We start from the raw sequence: 15,974 nt of genomic DNA, 5'->3' as shown, positions 1-15,974 counted from the left end.
CAGAACTGGGTCTGAGTCCTGGACGCAGCATGTTGTAGCTGTGTGGCCTCGGACAAGTTCCCCACCCTCTCTGAGCATTCATTTACTCAGATAGAAATCAAGAATCATCGTGCCGCGGGGGTAAGGGGAGGAGATCAACCAAAGGACTTGTATACATGTATATAAGCCAAACCAATGGACATGGACAACAGGGGGATGGGATCATGAGTGTGCGGTGCGGGGGTAGGGGGAGGTTGGGGGTTAATAGGGGGGATGAGGACACATTTGTAATACCTTAACTAATAATAAAAATAAATAAAAAATAAATTGTGCTGGAGAGAACCCTGTGAGGAAAAAGCAATCAATATTTACTCACAACTTAATTTGTGCTACACACTGCACTAGGTGCTTTATATTTGTTCTGTTCATTTAAATTCCAATAGCAACTCTGTATGGTAGACTTCATCCCTATTTAAAGTTACGAAAACAGGTTCTGAAAATACTAGCTTCATTCCATAAAAAAATAATACATAAAACTTATTGAGCACTCAAATGAATAGGCATTATACTTTCAGCACTATATATATACACTCCTCATATAAACCTTTAACTAGTGAGTGGAAGAACATGAATTCACCTTGATTCTGTTTAACACCAAAATTTGTGTCCTTATCTAGTCCAACCACCTCCCACATTTAATGGTCAAGGAATGGAATTAAGAGCATAAATAATTTATCCAAAACAGATTACTTAACAGTACCAGAACTAAAAATAATTGTCTCCTGACTTCTATACTAATACTTTCTTTCTTTCATACCCCTTCTATGGCTCTGCTGGGCAGTTGGGTCTGGTTTACTTCAGCAGGCAAGGTTAAAGCCCTTGGGCATATGCTGAAGCAACTCCTCAGATTTCTCTCTTGGTGTTAATTCAACTCCCTCTTTCACTAAATTCAAAGATTCACTGAGTCAATAGCACTGTTTCATCATTTCCATATTCACACATTAATGACTAATAACAGACTGCTACAACAAATTATTAATAGAGACTATTTTGTGAAAGTTCTAACCTGAGCCATTTTTTAAAATCCTTATTTGAATAAACTTAAAGCTTTCTCCCAAATCACTTTCTCTTTTGGGAGTGTGAGGAGTAGGAAAACAGGGGAGTCAATGTTTCCTGTGCAAGTTAACTGCTTTTTCAATTTTCACTAAAGTTTTCCCTCTAACTTGAAAAGCATTTCCAAAAAATAAGATTCTTTTAGCACTTTCCTAGAGTTACCACTGGCATGGCATTACATGAATGCTAAGAAGCTGGCTTTCACTCTGGAAAATTTAAAATTCAAATTCACATCAGATCATGATTATAAATTACCATTTTTCATAGGATCAAGGTAGTCTTCATTCACATAGTTGAGGCAGTGAATGGAATGCAAACAGATGCAAACTTTTAACACAAATAAGTTTATAATAGCCCCTAACAATATCTACTTCAATGCAGTTAAGAAAACTTCTATTAGGATCTTACTCATTTTAAGTGCTAAAATCTGATAGCTCAAGATTTTTGCTTATATTTCATTTATCTATTCAGTAAAGTGCATATCATGATTATTTTTTCTTTCTTACTATCTTCATTAAGTTGATAAACAAGTGATGTCTTTAACACAGTGATTTTTTTAAAAAGATAAATTATATTAAAAGACTCTCAAAGTACTTATTTGTTTTTAATTAGTATTTCTTTAATTTCTTCTTGCTGATGTCACTGTATCTCTTCCAATCAGCCAACACAGTACTCCAATATAAAAATCAGGGCAAGGCTAAAAGTTAGCAAATGTGCCATATCTTGTAAAGAGTAAATTGACTTTACATATACTATCTCTCCTACCAAGTGAAGTAGACTAGATTTTACTTATGCTTACTTTCTTCTGGTCTAGAAACTGTATTTTAAATATTAAAGGCTGCCAACAATCTGTCAACTAAGTAAAAGGATCACTTACAGAGCCCAGCAGGTAATGTGAATTAATGAAGAGAAGAGGACCAGATGTGAAGACAAGGCCCTATTTGAAGGAGACAGTAGCTACTCAACTGTAAATTATTTTCTCAATCAGAAACACACTCCTAGCACTGCTTAATCTTCTATTTTTCAAGAAATGAGACAACCACATTTGTGTGTAAAATCTAACAGCTTTATTTGTTAACAACTAGGGAAATAGGGTATGGCTAAGGGCTAAAACAAGTCAGCTGGCTGCCAGTTCGTGGCCACTGAAAGAGAACTGCAGTTACAATTCTCTTTTGTACCGAAACAGAAAAAACTCTAGGCTCTGAATTCAAGTCATCTTTTTTTTTTTTAACATATTTTTATTGATTTCAGAGAGGGAGAGAGAGATAGAAACATCAATGATGAGAGAGAATCATTGATCGGCTCTCCTGCACGCCCCACACTAAGGATCGAGCCTGCAACCCTAGCATGTGCTCTTGACCGGAATTGAACCTAGGACCCTTCAGTCCGAAGGCTTATACAGTTTCTAGACCACAAGAAAGGCCTACACCCCATCCACTGAGCCAAACCAGCTAGGGTTCGAGTCATCTCTTTACAGAAATATTTTTGTCACTATATATTTGGAGCACTCAGCCAGACCAGAAGTGAAACATTTCTTCTACTCCTCTGTGTAATGCATTCTATTCTCGCTAAGTTATTTACAAGAGTAAAGCCCAGTAGTGAATATATCATATTACTAAGTCGATATACTTATATTAGCACTTCCTGCTTCTGAGAAATTTCCCACATTCCCTGATCCAATCACATTTGATAAAGCACATGACATCTGAGAAACAAATAAACTGAAAAGTATTCATTACTGGGAAATTAGCATGCCAGATATTTGTGGTGCATTTCATGTAACTATTTAGAAACTTTATATAAATTGATCTTCAGCATATCCTTGCCAAATGAATAGGAATTTCCCCCCATTTCATAGGTAAGGAAACAAAAGTCAAAAAATGGAACATGTTGGCCAATATGAGAAAAAGGTAGCAAAAACAGAATTTAAAGTTAGGTTTGAACTCTTGGGCAATGTTCTTTCCACTATCTCAACATTCCTTGTAAAGGCCTATGTTAATGAAATGGCTTATGAAAAAGGGTAAACAAATGGGAAGGAAAATAAGTGATAACAATAACATAAACCTCAATTATCCAGCTCCCATATTTATTATGCCCTCAGTTATCCTATATAATAAAAGGCTAATATGCAAATTGACCAAAGGGGGGAACGACCAGTCACTATGACACACACTGCCCACGAGGGGGCAGACACTCAGTGCAGGAGCTGCCCTCTGGTGGCAGTTGGCTCCCACAGGGGGAGTGCCATTCAGCCAGAAGCCAGGCTCATGGCTGGCGAGTGCAGCAGCGATGGCAGGAGGCTCTCTGGCCTCCACAGCAGTGCTAAGGACCCCTTGGGGGATGTCTGCCTGCCAGCTTAGGGAAGCAGGCCTAAACAGAGAGGCAGACATCCCCCAAGGGGTCCCAGATGGTGAGAGGGCACAGGCCGGGCTGAGGGACCTTGTCCAACCAGTGCACGAATGTCGTGCACTGGGCCTCTAGTTCAACATAATAAATAACTTGGAATTCAGCACAGAAAATTTGAAACTGTCACCAATACCAAAGTAATAATCCCAGTGGGGTCTAATTTATGCTCACAGTTTCAGAAACACAACATGACACTGAAAGAATTAACATTAATATCCTGAGTAACCACAAAGTGTTGCTGTTTCCCCATGTACACGTAATAATCAGTGGAGTCACCTTGTGGAGGGTGGAGGTAAATTTTATAGTCCACAATAGAAGGCACAAAGAGTGGATCATTAAAATTTCCCTGAGGTCCTACTCTAAAGAGCAACATAAATTGATCAGTAATTTCAACCTAGCCAGTTTTTCTAAGTACATGACTTGTATTTTTTGAAATTTCTGAAATACAGTGAGTTATTCATACTATGAGAGGCATGACAATAAAGATTAAGATCAAAGCACATTCACTTTCTTATATCATACTCAAGGGCACAACCTTACTGAAAGGCATGATGGCTAGAATCTCTCACACCTATTGAATTTCTTCTTGTTCTCTTTTAGGAGACTTATGTAAAGTAATGTTCAGATTATGAGAATCTACCATATTACATAAGAATTCCCCAAACTTCACAAAGTAATTACTGAATGTGAAATAAACATGCTAAAATGTTGATGAAACTGAGCGAGTGATCCCAAACATCTTAGGTCACTGAACATTAAGTTAGAAAAAAAAAATGTATTAAAAAGAAAAACTAATAGATATAAACACAGTTTTACGGTAAGGCAGCAACTTTAAATTGTTAAATACCTTCATGAAAATCACAAAAGAACAAATAATATATGTTCTAGAATACTCTCAAAACTGCATTCTGGTTCCTTAGCACCTGGAGCTTTACAAATAACAACCTAGATCCTAACACTAATATAAGACCATAATTGTCATGTATGATCCAGTTTCAAACTTTTATTTTCATCATAACAGCCTACTGTTCTCATTTTATTAACAGGCTTATAAGAACTGTTATAAATATACATTATAAAATAAGTACACCAAAATAAAATAATATGTATCCCTTCTATATAATGGGAGGCTTCATAAGAATTTAATGTGCAAAAGTTACTGTTTTTTTAAAAGTTGCTGTTTTTAGAAAGTTTAAAACTTACTGTTCTATGTCATATTAGTCAGGGATATATTCATTCTGTATTGAGAAGCCTAGAGAAATGTACTATACCACTTAGAAAAAAAAATTTTAAGTACTGTAGTTTAAACATTAGTGCTAATATAACTGTTCTGCTATCTGAAATATTACGTGAATAAGAATTTCATTCTACCTTTCTAGATCACTGCGGATATACAATATCTCAATAAATGTTTCTACTTCAGAACAATACTAAGAAAGCTTTTTGAAAATTTTAAAACCTTGTAAAACTATTGAGTTATATTAATTAAATATACCACAACTTTAAACTAAGACTAAAGTTAACATCAACAATTAATCAGTTAATTAAAACAACTGAGTATTTACTTCAGCTTTGTTGCATTAGAACACATTAGCTATAAAGAAAAGGGATAACCAGACCTAGAAGATGTGAACTTAATTTCTAAGTTCAAAATCTACATTTGAATGCCAATTTAAGCAAAAATTAATTAGGATACAAAGTTGGCACCATTAAAAATGTGAAAGAATTGGATGGCTGCGAGGAGACAGCATAATGAGAAAGATTGGGATCCACAGTACAAACAGGCTAACAGTGCTAAAAAAAAAAAAAAAAAAAGTTCTGTCTGTAACTATGATTTATATCCAAGAATTAACATTCTTCCCAGAAATCTACCAAACAATACCTCCAAAACGCACACACACCAAGAAAAATTGCAAAACAAGGTTTAATTATGGCTTTTCAAAAATCTATTCAGATTAATATAGTTTTTAATTTCTACAAATAAATATCAAAAAAACTAAAATATTCAACACAAAAGGAATATTAAGTTAATTAGAGCCAGAAACACACTACTGAGTGATCAAATGTCTGGCAATGACAGAACATAAAATGGTGAGAAATTACATGAATTTAACCTTTGACCTCACCATCCTATGCACTGTTTCTTTAATAGAGACTTAAAGGTTCTATCAGCAACACTTCAATTTCCTAGGAAGCAAACTCTAAGTTCACCTTCCTGTATAAACTCAGTAAAATTCAAATGTTTTTAATTAAAATCTTCAAAAATAAAGAGTAATTGGTTCTTACCTCTGGTTCTGATGCATGTGACAGTCCTCACACTTGCATAGTTGCTGCCTAAGCAGCTACAAAGACCAGGCTAGCAGCCATTTTGAGGAGCTGCACTGTCTCAGTTGCTCTGAGTGTAATTAAGATGGCTGCAGTGTGCACTCCAGAACTCAGAGTGACAGCTCAGTTATGTATCAAACAAAGCCCCTCCCACTTTGTCAGCCTGCAGGAAACTGAACACAGACAACAGCTAATGCATATACTGCAACAAACAATGCAGCTACTCAGGACACAGAAAACAGAAAAGGCAGCAAGCCAGTTTTGTAACATAATGCCCGTGAATCCGGACTTGCAATACAGACTTTGGGCACATCCAGATCCCCGACAGCTGGAAGTCCATGCCACATATTAGCAGCTACAGAGATGGAGCCAAATCACCCACAGCAAACATCAGGGAATTCGCTTGAAAGAAAGCTCCATTTCAGTCCAGAAAAAAAAAAAGTCAAACTCTGCTCAAGACCCTTTTTAAAAAATCTTTTATAGTACTTTTATTACAAAAAGAATGTCAATTTTTATAATTTCTGGAAAATTACGTTATTTAAATCCTGATAGTCAATTTCCATTTTTAGAAGACTAATTAAAGATTTTTTTCCCCAGAATCTAAGCCCCAATGTGCTCAAATCTAGCAGAATGGTTAGAGGCTGCAATCAAGTATTTGAATCTTGACAATCATTTTAAATAACTGCTGGGAGGGACTGGAGTCATTAAAGATATAATGGCAACAAAGCTTATTTTGATTAATCTGCCATAAAGATAAAACCTTCTCTTCTGTAATCCAGGTGTCAAAAACACATCTCCAGGTAAGTGTTTGGTCCCAGAGCAAATTAAATTTCATGCCCTGCCACAGACCCAACATTTTAATATAAGTGAAAAGCAAATAAAGTAGACACCTTTGGGGAAAAAACAAATACAGAGAACAAAAAGTTAAAATTCAGTCTGAAAGTAGGTATATTAATGAGACAGATTTGAGAGTGATCCCAACAAATGTGTCTTAGCAGTAACCTACCCATCAAGAAAAGTGAAGGGCAAAAAGAAAGAACCTGTGTCCTTGATAGCTCACATCAGGTAGGAAATGCACCTTTTCCTTCTCTCTCCCTTTGTTTACATTCCTAAAATGTAGTTGCCCAATGCTATCTTGTCTCTATTCACCACTTGATGTAGGTATTCATTAAAACTTGTTTAAAAGGGGGCAGAAGTGTTAGGGGTATAGCTAAAAGGAGACTGGCCCTATAAATGGATGATTGTTCAAGCTGAGTGATGGGCACATGAAGTTCATTATTTCTCATTCAATTTCTTTATACATTCAACATTTTCCAATAATAAAAGTTAAGAAGGAACAAAACACTCAGCTTTTAAAAGGTCCTTATTTATTCTCCAGAAGGCAAACTGGACAATGTATGTAAAAACTGCTATAAGTACGTTATCAGGAATAAAAAATTGATCCAAGCCATATTAATCCTTCAAAAATTATAACCAATTCTCTGAGGTGGCTCAATCTATTCATTAAAAGTAAGAGTTGGTAAACGGGAAAGATTTGAACAGAATAGACATTATTATAGTACTGGAAGGTGACTAGAGTTAACGGGGAGACAAATAGCCAAAACATTTAAAGGTCCCTGATGAACAGCTTCTGATATTCAGGAAGCAGATTCTTTTGGACGTCTGTTCCACAAATATTTAAATTATGTAACACACCCTCAAATATTCTAGTCATGATCCAACCTAAATTATCTTATTGTTACCGTTATAATTAACCTCGTTATTAGTAACAGAAAAGAAGTAAAGGGGAGGCCAGACATTATAGGCATGTCATTTGGGCAGCTTCGCCTATGAAGCTACTTTACACTCCTCAGGGGTCCGACAAAGGGGAATCAGACGCATGCCAGTAAAGTTGGGGTGACAGGGAAGGTGCCTACTGTTAGTCACACATGAGAACTAAGGTACTGGCCAGAATGGGCATGACCAATGCAAGGGCACAAAATTAGAAATATTTAATCCCCTGAAGAAAGGAATTCACTCTCTTGTTGTTCTTGGTTCCTCGTATGTCCTTGCTACTCTAGGGACTCTTGGGACTTGTGTGACTCTGGGTCCACAGCCATGCAGACCTCACACACAATTGACTAAATGGACAACAACTAGCCCGATACTAAACTGGACTCAGCTCCAGCATGGAAAGAAAACTCTGGACACTAGCTCTGACTTTAACTTTACTAAAGAAATATAATTCCATGGAAATAAAGCTTTCTACCGTATCTCATCCTCCCGTGGGGATCTCTAATTCCAGCGATACCCGAAGGACCCCACTTTCACTAATAACATTATCACTGACAATCCTTTCCTTACTCTCCTTTCTCCTCATTGTGCCTATCCCCCAAACAAAGTGTAAATTACTCTTTCAAGATCTTTTATACATACCATAATTTTATTTATTATATTGCATTACCTATATCTTTACATATGAGTTTCTAAAGGACAGAAATCATATCTTAATTTGTTTCCCATTCACTTCATTAGTATCTATTTGCTTAACAGATGGTGAGTTGAAACATTCCCAGTGTTTCATTTCAACCACAAAAATCTCAGAAAATTCTATCTTTAAGAACCTTCACTTTTTTAAATATATATTTTATTGATTTTTCACAGAGAGGAAGGGAGAGGGATAGAGAGTCAGAAACATCAATGTGAGAGAAACATTGATCAGCTGCCTCCTGCACACTCCCCACTGGGTATGTGCCCGCAACCAAGGTACATGTCCTTGACCGGAATCGAACCTGGGACCCTTGAGCCTTCAGGCCGACGCTCCATCCATTGAGCCAAACTGGTTAGGGCAAGAACCTTCATTTTTAAGATCTCAAGTCTTACATTCTAGTAAGAAGAATAAGTCAATTGGTAAGTCAACTAACTTTTTAGTCTTGGCCTAAAAACTTCCACACTTCAAAACCCAAGATGGAAAAAAATATGTACTTTGTAGAACATTTTTCAGTTTTTAGTTTTTATAGTCATTTCATAGGAGCTACTATGTGCTTAAAAGAGTTGAACTCTAGAGAAAGTCTATAGAAAATCATAAAACGCAGGTATATTATTTACCTTTAAATTTTAATATTACTAAGAAATATAGCTTAACTATATAATGTCATAGTTTATAAGAAATTTGTTTTAGATAAAGTGAGTCATAATAAACCCAATCATTGCTTATTAGTAAAAGCAAACATTTGGAAGCTAGTTCTAATGTCAGTTAAACATTTCCATGATTGCCCAATGTTTTAGCTCTTCCTAAATAAAAACTAGCACTTTTCACATTGTTTCATTTGACTCTTAAAATGACCATGTAAAATAACAGTCCTATAAAACAAAATTTTTTATTTATTTATTTATTTTCCTTTTTCACCCCTGACCAGAATCAAACCTGGGACCCTTTGGTCCACAGGCCAACGCTCTATCCACTGAGCCAAACCGGTCAGGGCTAAACCAAAATTTTTATGACCAGAGAATGTAATCATTTGCCAGAGGTCACACAAATAGCAATGAAAGAAAACTGAAAGATTACTATACTTTTTTTTCCTAGTCAATTACTATACTTTTTATATATCATACATTACACTATTAGAAAACTTTCTATATGTTGAAAATTCCATAGGCCCTACGTTAAAGGTTTCACTGTGTTTGGTAGGAAGTTAACATACTTTTCATTTATTTAGTCAATATATTTTAATTACACATTATTATCAATATTATACTTATTAAAAGAAAAGAAACATCAGAAGGGTATTAAGATGGTAAACTGAACAACACCTAATCTCACTCCCTCAAATCCCATTTAAACTATAGTAGAGGTATATATTTGATTTGAAGTAAAAACCTCAAGAATGGGTAGAAAAGTAAAAGAAACAATAACTAAACTTTGGAGAGATGGGAAATAAGCAGAAACACTGGTAACTTATCTAGCAATTCCTACAACACCATATTCCAAGCTGCACTGGAGACAAGTTAAAACGAACCAATTTGATTAACATGGCAGTAACTTCAAAAAACATAGGAACTAGATGAACTAGGTACCTTTGGAAATTAGAGTGAAGAGAGCAAATAGCAGGATGGTGTGACTAAAAGAGAATACTAGTGAAAGCGGTTTGTGCAGCAGTAAAGCCCTCACCACATTCCACTGAATACCTGTTCTCCCCAATCCTAGCAATATCTAACATCTAGAGCAGTGGTTCCCAACATGGGGCATACACCCCACCAGGGGCAATTTGATTTTTAAGGGAGGAAATTTGAGAATGTGTTATTAACAGTGAATTTTTTACATTTCTTATGGTTCTAGGGGGTCCCATCTACAGTATTTAAGTATATATTGTGACATTTATTGCATTTCAGTCTCTATTATGTTTTGAAACTTTATTTGCTATTTTTTCATACCACTTCATATTATTATTATTAATATATTTTATTGATTTTTTACAGAGAGGAAGGGAGAGGGATATAAAGTTAGAAACATCAATCAGCTGCCTCCTGCACACTCCCTACTGAGTGTGTGCCCACAGGCCAACGCTCTATCCACTGAGCCAAACCGGTTTCGGCATGGGCATATTTTTTTTTAACAACTTATTAGTGATTTCTTCCTCAGTACTTCAACTGTCCTTTCATTCTTATATTTTTCTCTTTCATGGATGCCATGTTCTTTGGAAGCTTGTTTAGACCAAGTTAATGGCCTTTTAGGCTTCCTCCATGTGAATAGAAGTTCACTTTTTGAATAAGAATTATATGGGGGGGGGGGAGCGTCAGGACTTTAGAGATGCTTAGGTGGAGCATAGCCAAAAAAAGGTTGGGAACCACTGATCTAGAATTAAAAATGAAAGCAACATAACAAGAAGAGAGCACTGTCTGCTGAGTAGAGAGACCCCTAGTCCTCTTGCTCCATTAATCTCCAACATTCTTGGGTTAATCTCCAAGAATGCTGGCAATCAGACTTTGAGTCTCTATGTACAAACACGGAAGACTATTCTCTGGTGGCATCTAACAAGCCCAAGATACAAGACCTTAAGAGCTTGGGAGCTCTCCAAAATTAGCCTACCCAGAGCGGCCTATAGTGAAGTTCAACCTGACAAGTTTAAATATTCTAATCTATTTAAATATTCTAATTACTTTTAATCTTCCATAACATATTATGTAATAAGACAAACAAGAGGAACAGAACTAAGAAAATTCTAACATGGAAGGCAAAGACTAAAGAAAAGAAAATAACACAAAGCAATCCACTGTGCAGGAAAACTTTAAAAGTATATAAGAAAAAATGTCACATTTATGTTTCAAAAGTAAAATACTATAGACAAGGAATGAAAAACACAAAATTTCATAACAGCACAATTCACCATAGCTAAGATCTGGAAACAGCCTAAGTGTCCATCAGTAGATGAATGGATTAGAAAACTGTGGTACATCTACACGATGGAATACTATGCTGCTGTAAAAAAGAAGGAACTCTTACCATTTGCAACAGCATGGATGGAACTGGAGAGCATTATGCTAAGTGAAATAAGACAGTCAATGAAGGAAAAATACTACATGACCTCACTCATTCATGGATAATAGAGACCATTATAAACTTTTGAACAATAATAGATACAGAGGCAAAGCTGCCTCAAACAGATTGTCAAACTGCAGCGGGAAGGCCGGGGAGGGTTGGGGGACAGAAGGGAGGGGGGTAAGAGATCAACCAAAGGACTTGTATGCATGCATATAAGCATAACCAATGGACATAAGACACTGGGGGGTAGGGGAGCCCAGGGAATTGTCAAGGGTGGGGGGGAAAAAAGGACACATATGTAATACCCTTTGTAATACTTTAAGCAATAAAAAATAAATAAATCCCCCAAAAAAGGCAAAAAAATAAATAAACTGCTAAAAAAAGAAAAGAAAAACACAAATTAAGAACACGATAGCTCTGGCCAGTGGTGCTCAGTGGTCAGAGCATTGGTCCTTTTACTGAGGGGTCTCAGGTTTGATTCTCAGTCAAGGGCACATATGTAGGTTCAATCCCCAGCCCAGGTTGGGGCACATGTGGTAGGCAACCAATCGGTGTGTCTCTCACATCAATGTTTCTCTCTCTCTCCCTCCTCCCTCATCCCCGTTCCTCTCTCTCTCCCACACTCTCTAAAAATCAATTAAAAAATATCCACGGGTCAGGATTAACAACACAAAACAAAAAAGAACTTGATGGAAAAAAGTAAAAATCTCAATAGAAAAAACTGAATGATAAAGCTGAACAAATCTAACTGAGCAAAGATAAAGTTGTAAATAAGACAACTGGAGTACCCAACCAAAAATTCACACTGTAATAATGACAGAATGGCAGAAGAAAGATATCACCAATGAAATTATTTAAGAAAAATTTTCAAGTTAAGAGTTACCAAACTGAAAGGACCTGATGATAAATGCCAGGCAACAATAAACTTTCAGAATACTGGAGACTATTAAAGATTCTACAAGCTGTTATTAAGGGGCAAATCAGAAATAAGAATGGTTTCATATTTCCCAGTAGTAATAGAAGATAATAAAACAGTGCCCTTAAAATTCTGAAGAAACATTATTTCTAACCTAGATTTCTATACCTAGCCAAACTATCACGCATAAAAAAAATACAGGACAATTTTCAGACATACATAGTCTCAAAAAATATACCTCCCATTTATTGTTTCTCAAAAAGTTACTAGCCAATATGGTCCCCTTCCCTCTAATGACAGAAGTCAATAAAAAGACATAGCATAAAAAATAAGGGTTCTGCCCTAACCAGTTTGGCTCAGTGGACAGAGCATCCGCCCATGGGTTCAATTCCAGTCAAGGGCTCATACCTCAGTTGCAGGTACGATCCCTGACACTGGTCAGGGCTCTTGTGGGAGGCAACTAATTGATGTGTTTCTCTCACATCAATGTTTCTCTCTGTCTTCCCCCTTCCTTCCACTCTCTCTAAAAATCAATGGAAATATATCCTCAGGTAAGGATTAACAAAAAATAAAAATAAAAAAACAAGGGTTCTGCACAGAAAGGAGTGAAGGAAATCCCCACAATAATGAATAAAATTCTAAGGATGACAGTGGTATGCCAAATATAGAGAATTAGGCTAGACTGGAGCAATGCAACTCAAGAAACAAAAATACCATGGACACAGACAATAGTGTGGTGAAGGCCTGGGACGGATGGGTGCAGGGTGAAGGTAGTCAATGGGGAAAAAAAAACAAAGGGGGCATTTGTAATACTTTCAACAACAAAGAGAAATTTAAAAAAATAAAGAGAAACAAAAATGAAATCAAGATCCTTGCTGCCACTATTCCTAAAAGGGAAAATGTGTCGTCTACATAAACATCAAAAGATCCTTAATAAAGGACTTTACCAAATCATCTTAACTATTACTATATGCAAGAGACTCATAGATACAGACCTCCTGGTATAAAGATGACATTACCTCTATGAATCGACATATGTCAAAACTGTATCAAGAGAATGGGTCAAGATTCTCATGATTCTGTTAGTCTGGTGAAGACAATTTTGTGTTAAATAGATTAACTTTAGAGCAGTAAAACAAGAATTACCTAGGATTAAATGAACTGATTTAATTGTGGTTAATATTTTAATATTTATTGATTTTTTTGGAAAGGAATACCAATGTGAGAGTGGAACATCGATTGACTTCCTCCTGCATGCCCCCTACCAGAGATCCCACCCTCAAGCCGGGTATGTGCCTGACCAGGAATGAAATTAGCAACATTTTGGTGCATGAGACAACATCCAACCAAATGAGCCACCCCACAGGGAAATATTTTATTTTTAATGGTCAGATCAAACCTAAAACCTAGGTATGTGCCCTGACCAAGAATCAAAACCACAACCTTTTGGTTTATGAGATGATGCTCTAACCAACTAAGCGACCAGGCCAGAGCTGGAATCACCATTTCATATATAAGCAATACTGTTGGGAAACACTAATTGCCCATGTCCCACTACAAAATTACTGTTCTTTTCACTTTACTATATTATTAACTGGTTTTAGGGAAATACTTTGTCCTTTCCCTTGTTCTTTCTTTCCTCATTTACTCATTTATTTGTTTTTATTTTCCAACTTTTAAATCACTTAAAATAAGTTTGAGGGGCAAAGAAATTACACAAACTTAAAACACAAAATTATGTCATTTCATCTTTTTATTACACCGTTATTTATATGCATACATATGTCCTTCAGAATTATATTTTAGAAGCTTATTAATAGGTAAGCAATAGTGTTTCCTCATTTTCTTAACTTTCTTCTATTTCTTAATGAATAATTTTTTTCTAAAAGTTGTTTTACTACTTATAATTTTTCATGTGCAAAGTGCATGTCTAATCTTTGCAAATTTATCCAGTGGGTGCTTAAGTAAATTACATGTTCAATTTTTTTTTAAGTTCTAACATCTATGGATAATGAGTTACATGAAAAAAAAGAACTAGATTATCTTCTCCCCTTTTTTCACCTCCACCTAAAACAAATAGGTTCTATTCTTTTGATGAGCAAATATTTATTGAATATCAAGGTAGGAATTGTGGAAAGCAATCTCATAGTTATAACAGTGGTCTTACCATGGTTTAAGCATACCTAATTAGAAGGGATTTGTCTTTAAAGTGTGACATTTTCCAGATATATCAATAAGATATCACTAACTGCTGGAATCTTATAAAGTACTACACAAATAACTCTAAGCATAAAAGTAGAAAGAAATGCCTTTAAAGGATATACAAAGTAAAACAAAGTAAAAAGAGAAACAGGAGAACTTCCAGCTGAGAATAATTAACAGATCCTTTATTAGGTTTATTATATAGGCACCATGGCAGCAATGACTTATTAACAAAAATCAAGAATTTATATTAGGGAGCTATTTTGAGTCCTTCTAACTTAACATTTCCTTGATTTCCCCACAACAGAGTCCCACAGTCTTGTGCCTTGCACAAGCATCTATTGTTTTATTTATCATCTACAGAAAGCTACTTTTAATTACTTAATCATGTAAGTTTTCCCAATAAGCAAATAATTCACCACCACAATCTTTTTACTTAAGTATATTACAAGGCCTTCAAAAATCATTATTTTCCACGCTGGACGGTGTTGCTAAATGGTTAGAGCGTCATCTGCACCAAAGGGTCAAGGGTTCGATTCCCAGTCAGGGCATACACCCAGGTTGTGGGAGACAATTTACCCACTGTCCTTCATCCTTTTAAAATAAGCAAATTAAATGGCAAGGTAAAAAATATTACAGTTGTTTTAAAAATTAAATTAAAATTCCAATTCTTGCAAAACTAATCATGATTTAATGTTTTCAAAGGGAAGCAAAAAAGAGGAAGAATTCTACCAAATAGGATAAATATTTATAATAACTAGAACCTCAGCCACAAATCATGAACACAAAGCTCTCAAAATCCCATTTCAAAGATAGTTATAACTGGATCTAACTCTTAAAACAAAAGTTTTCAATATCAAATTATGAATTACTTAGACTACTTCTACAGCTTCCTTTTGTAGCAGAAAATGCTAGTTGTTCTCTAATATCCATTTCTCTCCTTCATTTATAAAGCTTTCTAATTTTAGCCAACCTCATGGTTGTCCCAATGTGTACTACATTTCCCAGCCTTCCTTTCCCACCTAAGTATGTTCCAATGACTAAATTTTCACCCATAAAACATGAGTCAAAGTGATATGTGCCACTTCCAAATCATGTTTTCAAAAGAATGAATGAGCATTCCCACTCACTGTCTTTTCTCCCTTGCTCCTGGCTAGTGAAACTGTGTAGTAGTTCAACCTACAAACCATGTTCAACATATGGAAACCATGTTAAACCAAAGCCAGCTGTAAATCCTAAACAGTCTTCTGCTGTACTGTTTTATGAGAGAAATAAACAGTTTTCATGCTTAAACAATAGTAATAGTTTCTTAGAGTTTATTTACTGTAATCCAATTAGCTCCTGATATTTACCACTTAAAAGGAAATAAAAGTTCAAAGGTAGTCTTTTTTCTCTTCCATGCTTTCCGCTATTTCTTCCTTTCTTAAGATATTTAATCTAGCCCTAACCGGTTGGGCTCAGTGGATAGAGCGTCGGCCTGCGGCCTGAAGGGTCCCAGGTTCGATTTCATCA

Source organism: Myotis davidii, unplaced genomic scaffold, assembly GCF_000327345.1.
Source record: "Myotis davidii unplaced genomic scaffold, ASM32734v1 scaffold205, whole genome shotgun sequence".
Taxonomy (NCBI): Eukaryota; Metazoa; Chordata; class Mammalia; order Chiroptera; family Vespertilionidae; genus Myotis; species Myotis davidii.
This window is presented reverse-complemented; position numbering follows the sequence as displayed.